Source organism: Mirounga angustirostris, unplaced genomic scaffold (genome assembly GCF_029215605.1).
Source record: "Mirounga angustirostris isolate CCGP_5_RB_7025 unplaced genomic scaffold, mMirAng1.0.hap1 SCAF_6, whole genome shotgun sequence".
Taxonomy (NCBI): domain Eukaryota; kingdom Metazoa; phylum Chordata; class Mammalia; order Carnivora; family Phocidae; genus Mirounga; species Mirounga angustirostris.
In genome coordinates this window covers 17,331,527-17,345,600 of record NW_026991714.1, presented here as the reverse complement: position 1 = coordinate 17,345,600, position 14,074 = coordinate 17,331,527, and the positions used below count along the sequence as shown (strand labels likewise).

Here is a 14,074-nt window from a genome sequence, read left to right as displayed (position 1 = left end):
AAACCAGTGGAATAGAATAGAAAGCTCAGAAATAAATGTATGTATATATGGTCAACTAATCTTTAACAAAGGCACTGAGAATATTAATAGAGCTTTTGCAGTAAACCTAGATAGACACTGCTATCTTGTTGACTGCTATTTCATGGGTCATACATTTAGTTATTAGTTCCAGTACATTCTACCTTTAACACTTTAAAGAAAATTGCAATTATATATTTTTAATATTTTATTTATTTATTTGAGAGAGAGAGAGAGAGAGCATGAGCAGGGTGTGGGGCAGAAGGAAAAGCAGGCTCTCCACTGAGCAAGGAGCCCAACGTGGGACTCATTCCCAGGACCCTGGGATCATGACCTGAGCTGAAGGTAGACACTTAACTGAGCCACCCAACCACCCTCATTACTTCCTTTCTTTTCTTTTTTCTTTCTCTCTTTTTTAAGATTTTATTTATTTATTTATTTGAGATAGAGCACAAGCTGGGGGACAGAGAGAGGAGGAGAAGCAGGATCCTCACTGAGCAGGGAGTCCGACGTGGGACTCGATCCCAGGACCCTGAGATCATGACCTGAGACAAAGGTAGACGCTTAACAGACTGAGTCACCCAGGCGCCCCTGCAATTATATTTTTAAATGCTAAGAACTGTCTTTGGCTTTGATTGCTTTAACTCATAGCTATCTGTCAGTTAATTATGATTGACACATCATCATTTTAAGCTTTATGGTAACTTCTAATTAAAAACAATTTTAATGTTTTTCTCTGTTCCACAAGTTGTCTGCTTCCTTGGGTGTCAGTTGTCTTCTTTATTCAATGTGTACCTCCATCTGATATGGATGTTTTATCACAAACCTTAGGAATTTAAAAAATAAATCCCTGGCGCTTGGGTGTCTCAGTCAGTTAAATGTGAGAGTGATCTCTCACTAAGATTTATATAAAAGGCTGACCATGTATATTTTTATCAAATTATTTTTATCAGTAAAATGAAGTATCTCTTCACACTTATGAAGAAGAGCTTATTTAAACTCCCAAATTATGTTAATATTTTGTTTCTATTTTGTAATTTCTCCTCTTATAGTCCTCTAACCTTGTATTAATCTTTATTATTCCTATCCAGGAATAAAATATAATTTTACATCAAAAGCCATAGACATTTGTCTAAATTATTTTTCCCGTCATGACTAAAATATTTTAAGTAGTCAATGATAGAAAAAATATAAAAAAAATTTGGGGTCAAAATCCTAATAAAAGTCAAACAGTTTAGGTTTTTATCTGCACAATGCCAATGTACCTGAATAGTAAATATAATATTTTAGCTAAGTTAAATAATTTCAAAGTGCTACTCTTTTGGGAATCCCTATGTTTTTGACTTTTTGAAAACAAAACATTTAATTAAATAGTTCATATTTTTTGCTGCTTTTTGAGATACTCTTACCATTGTTCATCTGTAAAATAGTAATAATTTTAATCTCATTTTACTTATGTTAGTATTTCCTCTATTTTACTAAATTTATTTTTCTTGCTTCTCAGGGCCCAGCTTGTACTGCAGTTTGATTTTAAATTACACTGACACTAGTTTACATGAAGTTAGTAACATTGTATGTTGCTTTTAAAAGGCCAAAAGTGGGGGGGGGGAAGAAAAAGAAAAAATAAATAAAAAGCCAAATATGTTTCTTTTTGATTCATCAGTATTTAGTGAAAAAAAGTGACATTTGCTTATTTTGTAAATGTTGCATTCCAGTTTTTCATACAATGAGGGAAGTCACATCTGAACTTAATAAAATGACTTATTTGTTGTAAACTTCACATTAATCTATGAAATAAAAATGTATTCAAGCATGTATTACCTTAAGACATTAAGAAGAAAAAAAATCTTCTAAATATAAGCACATAAATTATCCCATGAATAATGTTTGATGTGCGTATCAGTGATGGCCACAGTCATTCTATTTGCTCACTACCTACCCGTATGTTCTCATCCTTCATTGACATAGAATTAATCACTCACTAAATTACTTATAATCTACTAAATGTTTTGTACATGCTAAATGGCATAAAGTCCTGCAGAGCACTGAAATAAAGAAGGCATGAATTCAAATAAAATTTTACTGACTTAAGCTAGAAATTTGTACTTAAAAAGACAGTTTACTTTTTATCACTTTCAAAATCATCAGGAAGACTGCAAAATGGCCTTTGTACTTACTGAATTTGAAAAGTCCTTATAATACCATACATCTCTACAATCAAACAGAAGAAATATTATTTGAGGAGCCTTTTGACTGTATTTTTTTATAGACCTGAAGATGGAGACCAAATAAGAAGAAAGGACCTCTTCTCATGCTGGGTAGGAACAAAGAAGAAGAAAACAAAAACCAAAAAAACCTAAGTAACAAACTAAGTAACATAGAAATTGTGTATATACTCTGAAAATTGGGAAAATGAGAAACAAAACCAGACAGTCAATCACTATTTTTAAACATCCAGTCAAGGGTATGATGAAATCCACAAAGCACAAATTACATCATAACTTGAGAGAAGCTTACTTAAGACATGGTTCTTAAGATGATGATGGGTTGGAAGAAATACTCATAAATCAATTAAAATTGCTTTTATTTTCTGAAAATGGTTTGAGGAAGAGCCTAGGCTAATTACATATATTTGTGAAGATTGCATGTTGGTAAAACATCTATCTCTGACTTCTCTACCTTTCGTTGGTTCACTAAGAGGCCAGGTTTACAAATCAGAAGAACTTTAGCTTATTTATTTACTAAGTAATTATGCATCATTATTCCGATTTAACAAATAAGGGGATAAGCCCTAAGAAAGTAAGTAACTTTTAGGCCAACTGATTTTTGGAGTATTGAGCCTGTTGATTTGAACCAAGGTTATATTACAACAAAACACATGGTAACATCCCCCTATTGAGACTATAGCATCAGTTTCCAGAATTCCGAAGTTGAATTGAGAATTTGGTCACTGCTAATTATACACCACATTAACATGAATCTTTGTTTGACAAAACAAGAAAACCTCAGCAAAGGATTACAGAATACTAATTCTTAATTATCTGAAACTGAATTACATAACAGCAAATACTTAGAATGGCACCCAAAATACATTGACTGTATTGTAACTACATGCCCTGGGAATAAAAATAGTCACAAGTCAACAACAGCGTCTGGCTGCTTCATAGGACTTTAAGGAAGAGCTTTACAACATTTTAATACTTTTGTTCAAGTGAGACTATGTTAGAGAACATACCACTTGATTTCCCAATACTTCTAAAAAAAATTTTATATTCAAATCTCAGAACAAATCTTAAAGACATGTTTATGGCAGCAATATTGGTAATCACATACAAAATCAAAGGAAACATATTTTTTTAATTATCCTAATCATAGTACCCATTAAAATGTATTCCATTAACATATGAACCTATGAATATATTTCCTTCTAGTAATTATATTTATACTTGTGTTTAGATTTACAGCTATATATGTAAAACTAACTCTGGTACATATGATGTATACCATTTATTACCAAGTTGATTTCTTTTTTTAAAAGATTTTATTTATTTATTTGACAGAGAGAAAATGAGCAGGGAGGTGGGGGAGAGAAGCAGGCTCATCGCTGAGCAGGGAGCTGTATATAGGGTTCCATCCCAGGACCCTGGGATCACCACCTGAGCCAAAGGCAGATGTGTAATCGACTGAGCCATACAGGTGGCCCTCCAAGTTTATTTCTCTTATTTTAATATTTGTCTCTTATCTTAAATGTTTTTCAAAACTATTCTCTTTATTATATAGTAATGATATTTACCCTTATCTCATGTTTGCTTATGCAATATCTAGTTAAATATACTTGTTTGTGTGATATTCAGTGTGACATTCATTTCATTTTGCTACTGTACATTCTAGGTTGAGCAATGAACTTGCATATAAATCTTTTCTTTCAAATTACACAGAAAGAGAAGATAAATGAAATCTTAAATGTTATTACTGATCTCAGAAGTATTAGAGCAGAAAAAATCGTCAAAAATTGGAAAATGAAAAAACAAATTGGAAAATTACATTTAAAATTTAAAGGGTATGCATAAAAGAAAGCATAGTCAATATGCAAGCATAAACCTTAAATAACTATTTGTCAGGTGAATACTAAATTTCAAATGCTTTATCAGGTGATTAAAATTTCACTTGTGAAGTTTCAAAAGCACCTGATAAAAGAAGGTAAAAAATGGAAACCAGAGACACGTTATACTTTCTATCGCAATTTAGTAAATGCATTTGATTGAAATGCAGAAATGAAGTAGAAACCTCACATACCTGCTAGCTATGCAGAGAATAAGTAAAAAATATAAAGGGCAGAACCTCAGGAAGTGCAATGCATTTCAAATTAAATATAGGGTCTTCATATGTGGAAAATGAACAGACCTGACTCACTATTCCTTACAGCTCATCTTACAACTTATAAAAAAAATCAGAAATTTTATCATATGAAAAAGAACTTCATATGGAAAGGCATTCTACCCAAAAACACATCATCTCAGTTCCTCACTTAAGAACATTTCGTAAAACTTATCTACTAGACCAGTAATATCTGCAATATTTATAAGTAAATGTTTCATTAAAAAAAAAAGACTTTAGTCCTCAGGAAGGCAGGAATTTTCTTATTTGTGCTCAACAGCTCTATTTCACAGTAGTGAGAAAAGTGTCCAAATGTATTATGTGATTTTGTTTTATTATTGCCTGATGCAAATCATAGATGTGTAAAAGAAAATATATTTGAATTGATTTTGTATGAATTTTAGTATTGGAATTCACATTTTATTCATGATATTGTATGGTTTTCAGAAAAGCACAATTTTACTTATCTCACATGATTTTCACACAACCCTGTCAAGTAAGCAGTTATTATTATCCCCTGGGAGCACTTAAAATAATTGCAATTAAAAAAAAGTTTTATGTGAATGAACCAAAGTTACACAACTTGTAAACAGAGGAACCAAGGCACAAAAGTTGTTTTCTGGCTACTATTCTTTTGCAAGATTTTGCAAACACGAGTCAAAAAAAAAAAGAAAAAAAATATATATATAAATAAATAAGTTTTGTAAATTTAAAAAAAAGTTAAAATAATAGCCAATGAAAATATGAATGGCTTTCTTTATCATTTTACATCCTTAGCCCATTTTATATGAACGCCCATAAGGGAAAAAACAAAACAACAGAAGGTATAGCTTTGGTTAACTATTTCAAAAATATGTGTGTACTAAAAAATCTGAACATTAGAGAAATTAAGGGAGATCATTAGCTTCATAAGCAAGTACTGGCATCTGTGACATATTGATTTGTGGCAATAAACTACATGTCAAAATTAATTTATACATTTTATTTAAATGTTCTGGACATAACACAGGACTCTCAAGAGATTTCGTGCAATTTTAAAAGTGCATCACTGAGCAATAAAATGGCATACTTAATATTTGTAAACTAATACCTATAAAAATTGGTAAAGCCAGAAAATGATGAATTATTGACAAATTTATCAGGTCAGAGTTCTTTATAAATAAAACAGTATAAACTTCTTGAGATTAGGGAAAAATGCATGAGCATCAGCAGGCAAATCAGCTTGCACAGGGGATTGCTGGAAAGGGCTTGATGCCTCAGCAATTCTCTTCTCTGTGGAAAGAGACCTATTCTTGAATCAAAGCTGGCTAAACAGATAAAGGTTGAACTTTTCAACTGCAAAGTAGGTATAGGAATTGCTCCTTTTTTTACTGAGACAAGCAGTAAAATTTTACTACACATCACCAATAGGGCTTTTCAGCATTAAATACCAGAAAGTCTATTGTGTAGCTGTCTGCAATATAATGAGGACTGAGAGGTAAATAGTCATCTAAAATGGTTCATATGAAGATAGAGAATCAAAAGGTAGTAAAGTACCTGTTTTTCTTTGATGAGGTTTCTGACTTTTTGGTATTTCAACTTTCATGTGACAAACGTACTCTAAGTTAAAGGAGTGGAAAAGAAGGGTTGAATGAAAATAAGAAGAGTAAAAACTGGAGTTTGTATGGCTGGGCCAGATGTATAAAATCATTAGTTTTATCCCAGTGACAGAATTTTATGGAAAACAATAAAAGCTACATAAAAGAATGCTGATAGCATCACTTTACTCTCTATTAGCATTAGTTTAGATGTGTATGAGAGTGAATATGCACCAGGGAGAAGAAAGTATGGAGAATTTTTTTTTGACCATTAAGTTAATGGAGCTGATAAATGGAATTGTAACATTGACACTAAGTGACAGTCTTGTTCCTTTGAAATCTGCTGTTTCATTCTAGTTACTTCAACCTTGAATTTCTAATGTGTGCAGCTATTATATTTAATAGTTGTGTTTGGTGATTTTATGTGATTCCAAAGAATAATAAAAGAAATGTGACTTCTGCCTGAGTAAAGAAAGTTAAAACACATTAGTGAAATTTCAGATCTATATCTACATATGTTAGAATTTATTTAAATAAAATCCATTGATCTTTCAGACTGAAGATCAGAAAGAATGGTGCCTAGTAGCCAATGAAAGAGACTTTTTTTCTTCCTGTATTTAAAGAACCAGAGTAGAGAATGAATGACTGAGATTCACTTTGTTAAATTTACTTGAATTCCAACCAACATATTGAATTAGGCATATATATTTTCTTAGAAATCTAAATTCTTTATTGTATTTTTATATCTCCACAAAATTTTAGAAAATTAGGTTGTAATTTTTAGTAAGACTAATAAAAATTTAGCACCAGATTTTTTTAAAGATATATTTATTTATTTTAGTGAGAGAGACGGGGTTGGGGGGACAGTGGGTGGGGACAGAGGGAGAGAGAGAATCTCAAGCAGGGAGTCTGCTGAGTGTGGAGCCTGATGGAAGTGGGGTTCGATCCCAGGACCCTGAGATCATGATCTGAGTCGAAACCAATAGTCACTTAACCAACTGAGCCACTTAGGTGCCCCTAGCACCAGATTTTTTTTTTACAGGAAAGATTAATCATGAGTTCAGAACTTAAATTCATAGATTTTTATACTGGAAAAAGAACAACTCTGGCTTAAAAATAAGATCTGTTGAAAGGAAAGAGAGAAGGGGAATGTGGAGGGAGGATAGAAGGAAGGGAAAGAAAGAAGGAAAAAAGGAGGAAAGAAAGGCAGGCAGGCAGACAGGAAAGAAGTCAGGAAGTCAGACTAAAGAAAGAAAGAAAGAAAGAAAGAAAGAAAGAAAGAAAGAAAGAAAGAAAGAAAGAAAGAAAGAAAGAAGCAAATAGATTAAAAACCGATCCTTGAAGTTGTTCAATAGTAAGTTTTTCTGTTTTAGTCATAAAATTTTGGCAGATTCAAGTTCTTAAAAATACAAAACTGACTAAATATGTACATGAATGAAGAAACAAACTCAGGGAACAGCTGTTCCCAAAAACCGCATCTTCCATATCAAAACAAAACAGACCAAAGGATTACTTTTTTAAAGTTATCAGGTACATAAATGCTTGCTGGGGGGTGAGGGAGGAGTTTTCTCTAGTTTATATCCATGATCTAGAAGGGAATATTGAAACTGTAGATCTAACTGTTGTGACTGAAAGTAAATAAGGTACATTGACATAAACATTTTATAAAGCTACATTAAATAAGCACTAGCTAAGGCTGGCATAGTTGATCAATAAGTAAAAGTTCAAGTTGACTAATACTACATTTTTTTTTTCCAAAGGACACTTCAATCAACTGTAATCTTTGATTGTACATTTAGCTAGCATAAACAGATGCTTTTACAACTTGGCTATATTTATTGATTGACCATGAGGAATAGCCACTTTGGTTGGGTAGCTCACCCCTTGTTTTGAATAAGGCTTCTCTGCAGTGCTTTAGTTTAGAGTATCTTTGCCTCCTAGTCAAGATATGAAAGAGACACCAAGACCTTATCCATTCTTACTCTCACTTAGTTGTTCATTTATTTATATATTCATATATTTATATACTTTCAACATGAGTCTATAAGGGATTGAGGGGAAGAATTTTAGCCAGTCTTTCTATTATATATTGCTGTATAACAGGTAAATCCAAAACATAGTCATGTAAACACAATTCATTTTATTTTCTTACATGATTCTTTTTTTCTAATTTTATTGAAGTGTAATTGATGTACAGTATTATATTAGTTCCATGTGTACAATATAGCCATTTGACATTTATATAAAACTGTGAACTGATCACCACAATAAGTCCAGTAATGTCTGTCACCATACAAAGTTAATACAATTTTATTGACTGTACTCTTCATGGTGGGTATTACATTCCCATGACCTACTTAATTTATAACTGCAAGTTTGTACCTCTTGATTCCCTTCATCCATTTTACCCCCTCTTACATGATTTTTTAGGGTGAGCTGAGATCAGCTGGGCCACCATTATGGTGTGGCTGCATTTGGATGGGGGGTAGAGATTAGAATCAGCTGGATCACTGAGATGAATGGTGTATTGGGTTGAATGGTAACCCCTTCCAAATTCATTTCTACCTTCAATCTCAGAATATGGCCTTATTTGAAAACAGGGTCATTACAGATGCAATTAGTTAAGATAAAGTCATGCCAGATTAGGATGAACCCTAAATCCAAAAACTGGTGTCTTTAAAAGAGAAAGGAGAGAGATTCACAAAAACACAGAGGAGACACACCCAGGAAAGAATACTATGTGAAGAGAGAGGCAGAGATTGAAATGGTCTGTATAATAATAGCCAAGGAATGCCAAGGACAGCCGGTAACCTCCATAATCTAGGAGAGAGGCATAAACAGATTCTCCCCCCCCAAGTCTCCAGGAGAAACCAGGAGTAAGTGTGTTGTTTTAGGCCACACAGTTTGTGGCAATTTGCTCTTGCAGCTCTGGGAAACAGACACAACTAGGCAATTCTCTTTCTTCAGGAGTTTGGCATCCTTCCCTTTCATGGGGCTTTGCCACCATGTCTCTCTACAGGGTCTCTCCAGCTGGACAGACGAAATTCTTTCATGCATGCTTAGGGTTCCAAAAGAAGAAGCTGTCAGGGTTCTAAAGGCTGAGAATTGCAAGGATCATAGTGTTATTTCTGCTAAATTTTATTTATTTATTTTAAGATTTTGAATATTTTTAGTGTAATCTACATTATTACCCAATGTAGAGCTTGGAATTTACAACCCTGATAGCAAGGGTTGCATGCTCCATCTGTTGAAGTTTGTTAACTGAAGCCACACCCAGATTTGTTGGGAGGAGACTGCAGCAGAGATGAATACCAGGAGATATATATTTCACTGGTGGCCTCCAATGCCAACAGCGTAATATAATAGTCTCCCCCATAAGTTAATAATGACAAATCTCAATCAGGGGTGTGGATTAAAATATGTTGTAAAGCTTTAAGATTTTATATCAAAGTAACTAAGAAACAGTCATACTGTGAGACAAAGAAATCAGAATTTAGCAGTTTTTCCTTCGTAATATTTCCATCTTATTAATATATATTAAAATGATTTTTTTTTGGTACACACATATGGAATCTCCAATATTTTGACTAGTAGCTACTCAGGACAAGCCAGGTTATACTGCATTGTTCTTAATTATTCACATCTGACTTTGAGTTTCTTAGTGAAAAGGCCAAAATTCATGCAAAAATAATAGCTTTTAAGTTCTAAGAATTTCCTCAACATCTCGACTGGAGAAAGTACCATTGCCGTTCAACTATGTAATGTGAAGCTTTACAGTAGAATGTAAATGTGGCATTCAGAGGTAATTTCCTTGCCTTCATGATTCTTTTAACCTACTGGATAGTATAAGCAATGCACAAGAGTAAAATATCCAACAAAATTCCAGAAGCAATAATAACCATGATGAAAATAAAGTAGAATAAGTTGTGCAGTTTTAATTAGAGTTCACAAAGTTTTTCTGAGAAGATAATTTGAACAGAGACATGAATTAGCTAAGAGAGTAAGCCACTTGAAGATACATACAGGGGAAGCTGTAGGCATAGAAAATAGTGAGAACAAAGGTCCACAGATAAGAATACAGTTGCAACTTCAAGAATTTGGACAGCAACATTTCAACAGTTTTAGTTTGGTCCAAAGATTGTTATTTCTTTCATGCTTTATTTTTCCTTGATGAGCCAAAACCACACTGGCTCAGCTAAAGCTGCTATACAAATCCTTGTCAATTAGCTCACCATTTAATAGCATCTTGCCAAGGCACAAGATTTTACTGATGGCTTTTAAATCTTTGCTGCCAAAAGAGATTTACTTCTTTAAGGATTTCTTGGCAAAAATTGGTGCATTACTCCCATGAAGTTAGACTTACAACTCAGAATCAACTGAAATAAATCATACGTGTGCCTTAAAAGCCTATTATTTATCTCAATTCCATATCCAACTTTCTAAATAAAGGTTCCTAGAACTTTTAGGAAGCTTGAAAATTATTGAAGTACAAAACCTATCAAAAAAGTTGGAATGGAAATTCTAGTTTGTGTATGTTTACTATTTCATTACCTCATTTAATAGAGCTACATCTCCAAGAGACATATAAGTTGTAAAGAACAACAACAAAAAAACCAAACCAAAACAAAACAAAAAAGTATTCAGAACAGGCATTATTGAGTTTATTTTACCAACATTAAAATATTTATGAGAAAAGTACCCAACAAGCACAAATGCATTTTTCTGTCACCTTTGTCAACCTGATGTCTTAAGAAGAAATACATTTTCTTCAACAATTATTTCACTCTATTTGGCAGTCACCGTTCCAAGTGCTTTGGTGTTTTGTTTGCTCATTTGATTCTGTTCCCCACAGAGTTCCCCTCACTTTTTACACTGCCTACAGTACATTCTGACCACTGAAATTATCTTGGCAAAGTGTGGCTACCGTCTTGGGAAAATAAGCAATATGCAGCAGAGATTCCCAAGGCCACATTCTAGCCTACCAACAGTGTTCTTTTGGGAATGTAATTTTTTTTTTCTAATTGAAATTAGAGTCAATTAATGTACTTGTAAAATTATCATTACTGTCTTTGACTTTTAATTGGAGTGTTTAGGTAATTTACATTTTGCATAATTTTGATATGTTTGAGCTTAAAACTATGATTTGGACATCTGTTTTCTCATCTCTTCTTTGTTCCTTTTTCTCTTTTTCTACTTTCTTTGGAATAACTTTTTGTGATTTTTATCTCCTTTTTTTGCCTCTTGCCTATAACGCTGTTATTTTAGTGGTTATATAAATATAGCACTGTATTTTATCATATTCTATCTTCAAGCAATATATTATGTCCCATAAATTTTTTTTTATTTTTTTTAAAGATTTTATTTATTTATTTGACAGAGAGAGACACAGCGAGACAGGGAACACAAGCAGGGGGAGTGGGAGAGGGAGAAGCAGGCTCCCCGCAGAGCAGGGAGCCCGATGTGGGACTCGATCCCAGGACCCCGGGATCATGACCTGAGCCGAAGGCAGTCGCTTAACCAACTGAGCCACCCAGGCGCCCCTCCCATAAAATTATACGAATCTCCCACAATATACTACCCTTTGTCCTTTCCTGGCCTTGATATTCATGTTGTGACATTTTATTTCTATATGTAGTATAAATCCCGCGATGTGTTGTTTTTTTTATTTGGTTTAATCAGTCCATTATATTGTATAGAGATTTATAATTAAAATATTTTATATTTCCCCACAATTACTCTTTTCAGTGGTTTTCATTCTTGTTTGTATGATTTTCCTTCTGCTTGAGGGTTTTCAGTTAAAATTTTTCTGGTACAGGTCAGTTGGTTATTATTTCTCTCAACTTTTTATATCTGACAAAAAAAGTCCTTATTTTTCCTTCATTTTGAAAGATACTTTTACAGGAGATAGATCTCTTAAGTTAGCAGGTTATTTATTTTTTTTCCTTTCAGTACTTTAAGATATTTCTCCTCTGTCTCTTAACTTACACTGTTTTCAGTGGGAAGTTTCAATGAGAATAAGGAGATTTTTCTTGACTTATCTTTGTAACTCTGTATATAATGTGTGTATACTTGGATCCCATGCTGCTGTCCTTTGAGCCTGATGCCCATGTGTTCCTGTATTTTTTTGGTCAGAATCTTTTCTCCCAAGGTAGGGAACACAAGATATTCATCTGGAGCAGGGCTTAAAAGTCTTTGGGTCAGTCCCTCTGTGCAGTGAATTGGCCTGGAGCCAAGGGCAGAGGTGGAAGCATGTGCGTCTCTGGGGGTTGGTACTTTTTGCCCTTCTTCATCATTTGAACCTTCATCTATGTCTTGCACTGGGGGGTCCTGATCTAGCTGGGATGGAGGCTACCCGGTCTTGTACCTTGTACCGTTTCTCAACTTCCTCATCAAACTGACTTTCATCTTGACCTCCTCCCTCTTCCCAATCTTCTTCTAGTGCTCCTGAATGAGGATTTGGGCCCCCAACTCCTCCAGTGTGGTGGAGGGAGAAAAGTTCAAGTCTATTATTTCTACTACCACAAAATCAGGCTGATTGATCTGATGATCTGCAAATGGACACCTGCTCCTTCTCCTCCTCCTCTTCCTTCTTTCTTTTCTTCTTTTGGCCCACTCCACTTGGGAACAAACCTGGCCCAAAACTTTTTTTTTTTTTTTTAGCTTTGTAAACAAGCCTTTGAGGAGAATCAAGATCTTGGTATAATGTTCCACCAGCTTGGTGAAGGAGTTGAAAAGTTGGGCTGCAAGTGGAGGAAGTCAAACTGGTAGCTGTGCTTCTCTTTCTAGAAAGATCAGCTGTGTCAGAAACCAGTGCCCATTCCTGGCCACAGGCTGAGCCATCGGCTTCATCACATCCAGGTCAAAGGCTGAGATGGAAGCTGATATGACAATGAGGGGCATGCTGTGGTTTGACTTCACCAAACTCGGGAGGGGGCTCTTTGGGCATGCTGGTCTCCTGGGTCACCTAGGCTTAGGCATTCTGCAGCTCCTATTGGATAGCTTGCTGCTGCTGCTGTATGACCTTGGGGATGGTGGCTGTAGGCTCTGAACCTTCCCCTCCTTGAATTCACTGACCTAGTGACAACGGTAGGCATGGTAAGGGTCTCTGGGGTTCAGGAAGTTGAACTGAGAGTTGATCTCATTCTGTTATATCCTAGCTTCAAATTTGGGTTTGATTCTGGTCACTAATTTGTCAGTGCTATCCATGATGTTCCTGACCTTCGGAGAAGGGTAAATAATCCCCACCACCGGTTTGGAAGGGGTAGGATCCTCCTCTGAAGATGCTTCCCACCTGTGCAGTCTGGGCATGGTGGCTCCTGGCGATGGTGGGGGCACTCCGCTACACAGGTCTGGCCTGCATGACTGCAACACTCAGAGCTGCCCAGGAGTCCGTAAGGGGTGCTGCATGCATCAAGACAGGCTCCCTGCACCAACAGAGGATGGTGTGCCTGTGTTTAAGTGTGTGTGTGTGTGTGACTCCTTTTAAGAGTTTATCTGTGCCATTGGATTTAAGCTATTTGATAACACGGTGACTTGATGTACTTTTCTTTATGTTTCCTATTCCTTTTTTGTTTTTAGCTTATTTGTAAGTTTCTTATTTTCATCCAATTTATAAATTTTCCAGCCATATTTATTCAAATATCTTCTTTAACCCCATTTCTTTCTTCTCCTAAAGGAACTCCAATTTAACCCATATGTGATTGCTTCAAGTTGTGACTCGACTCACTGATGCTGCATGTATGTATGTGTGTATGTATGTATGTATGTATTTATCTTCCTAGTTGCATTTTAGTTTCTATTTCTACATTTTAAAATTATTTTTCTCCTATAATGTATAATCCATTGTTACTCTCATATAGTATTTTTTTAGGCTTTATTATGTATCTCCTAAAGATAAGGTTTATTTTCTACATAAATTAATTATTTTGAAAAACAATTAACAATAGCTTGATGAAATTATCTAGTATCCAGTCCACAATAAAATTTCACCAGTCACCTAAAGTCATCTTTCTCCTGACAAGAATTCAAGTTTACATACTACAATTAATTGTTATCTTTCTTGTATTTTTCATCTTAGATATTATAGGGTTTTCTTTCTTTTC

At 34.5% G+C, this 14,074-nt stretch overlaps 1 pseudogene; it reads right to left on the bottom strand.

Annotated features, from left to right (window-relative positions):
- Window positions 1-11,948: 11,948 nt before the first annotated feature.
- Window positions 11,949-13,280, bottom strand: LOC123845652 (splicing factor 3A subunit 1-like; annotated as a pseudogene).
- Window positions 13,281-14,074: the final 794 nt, after the last annotated feature.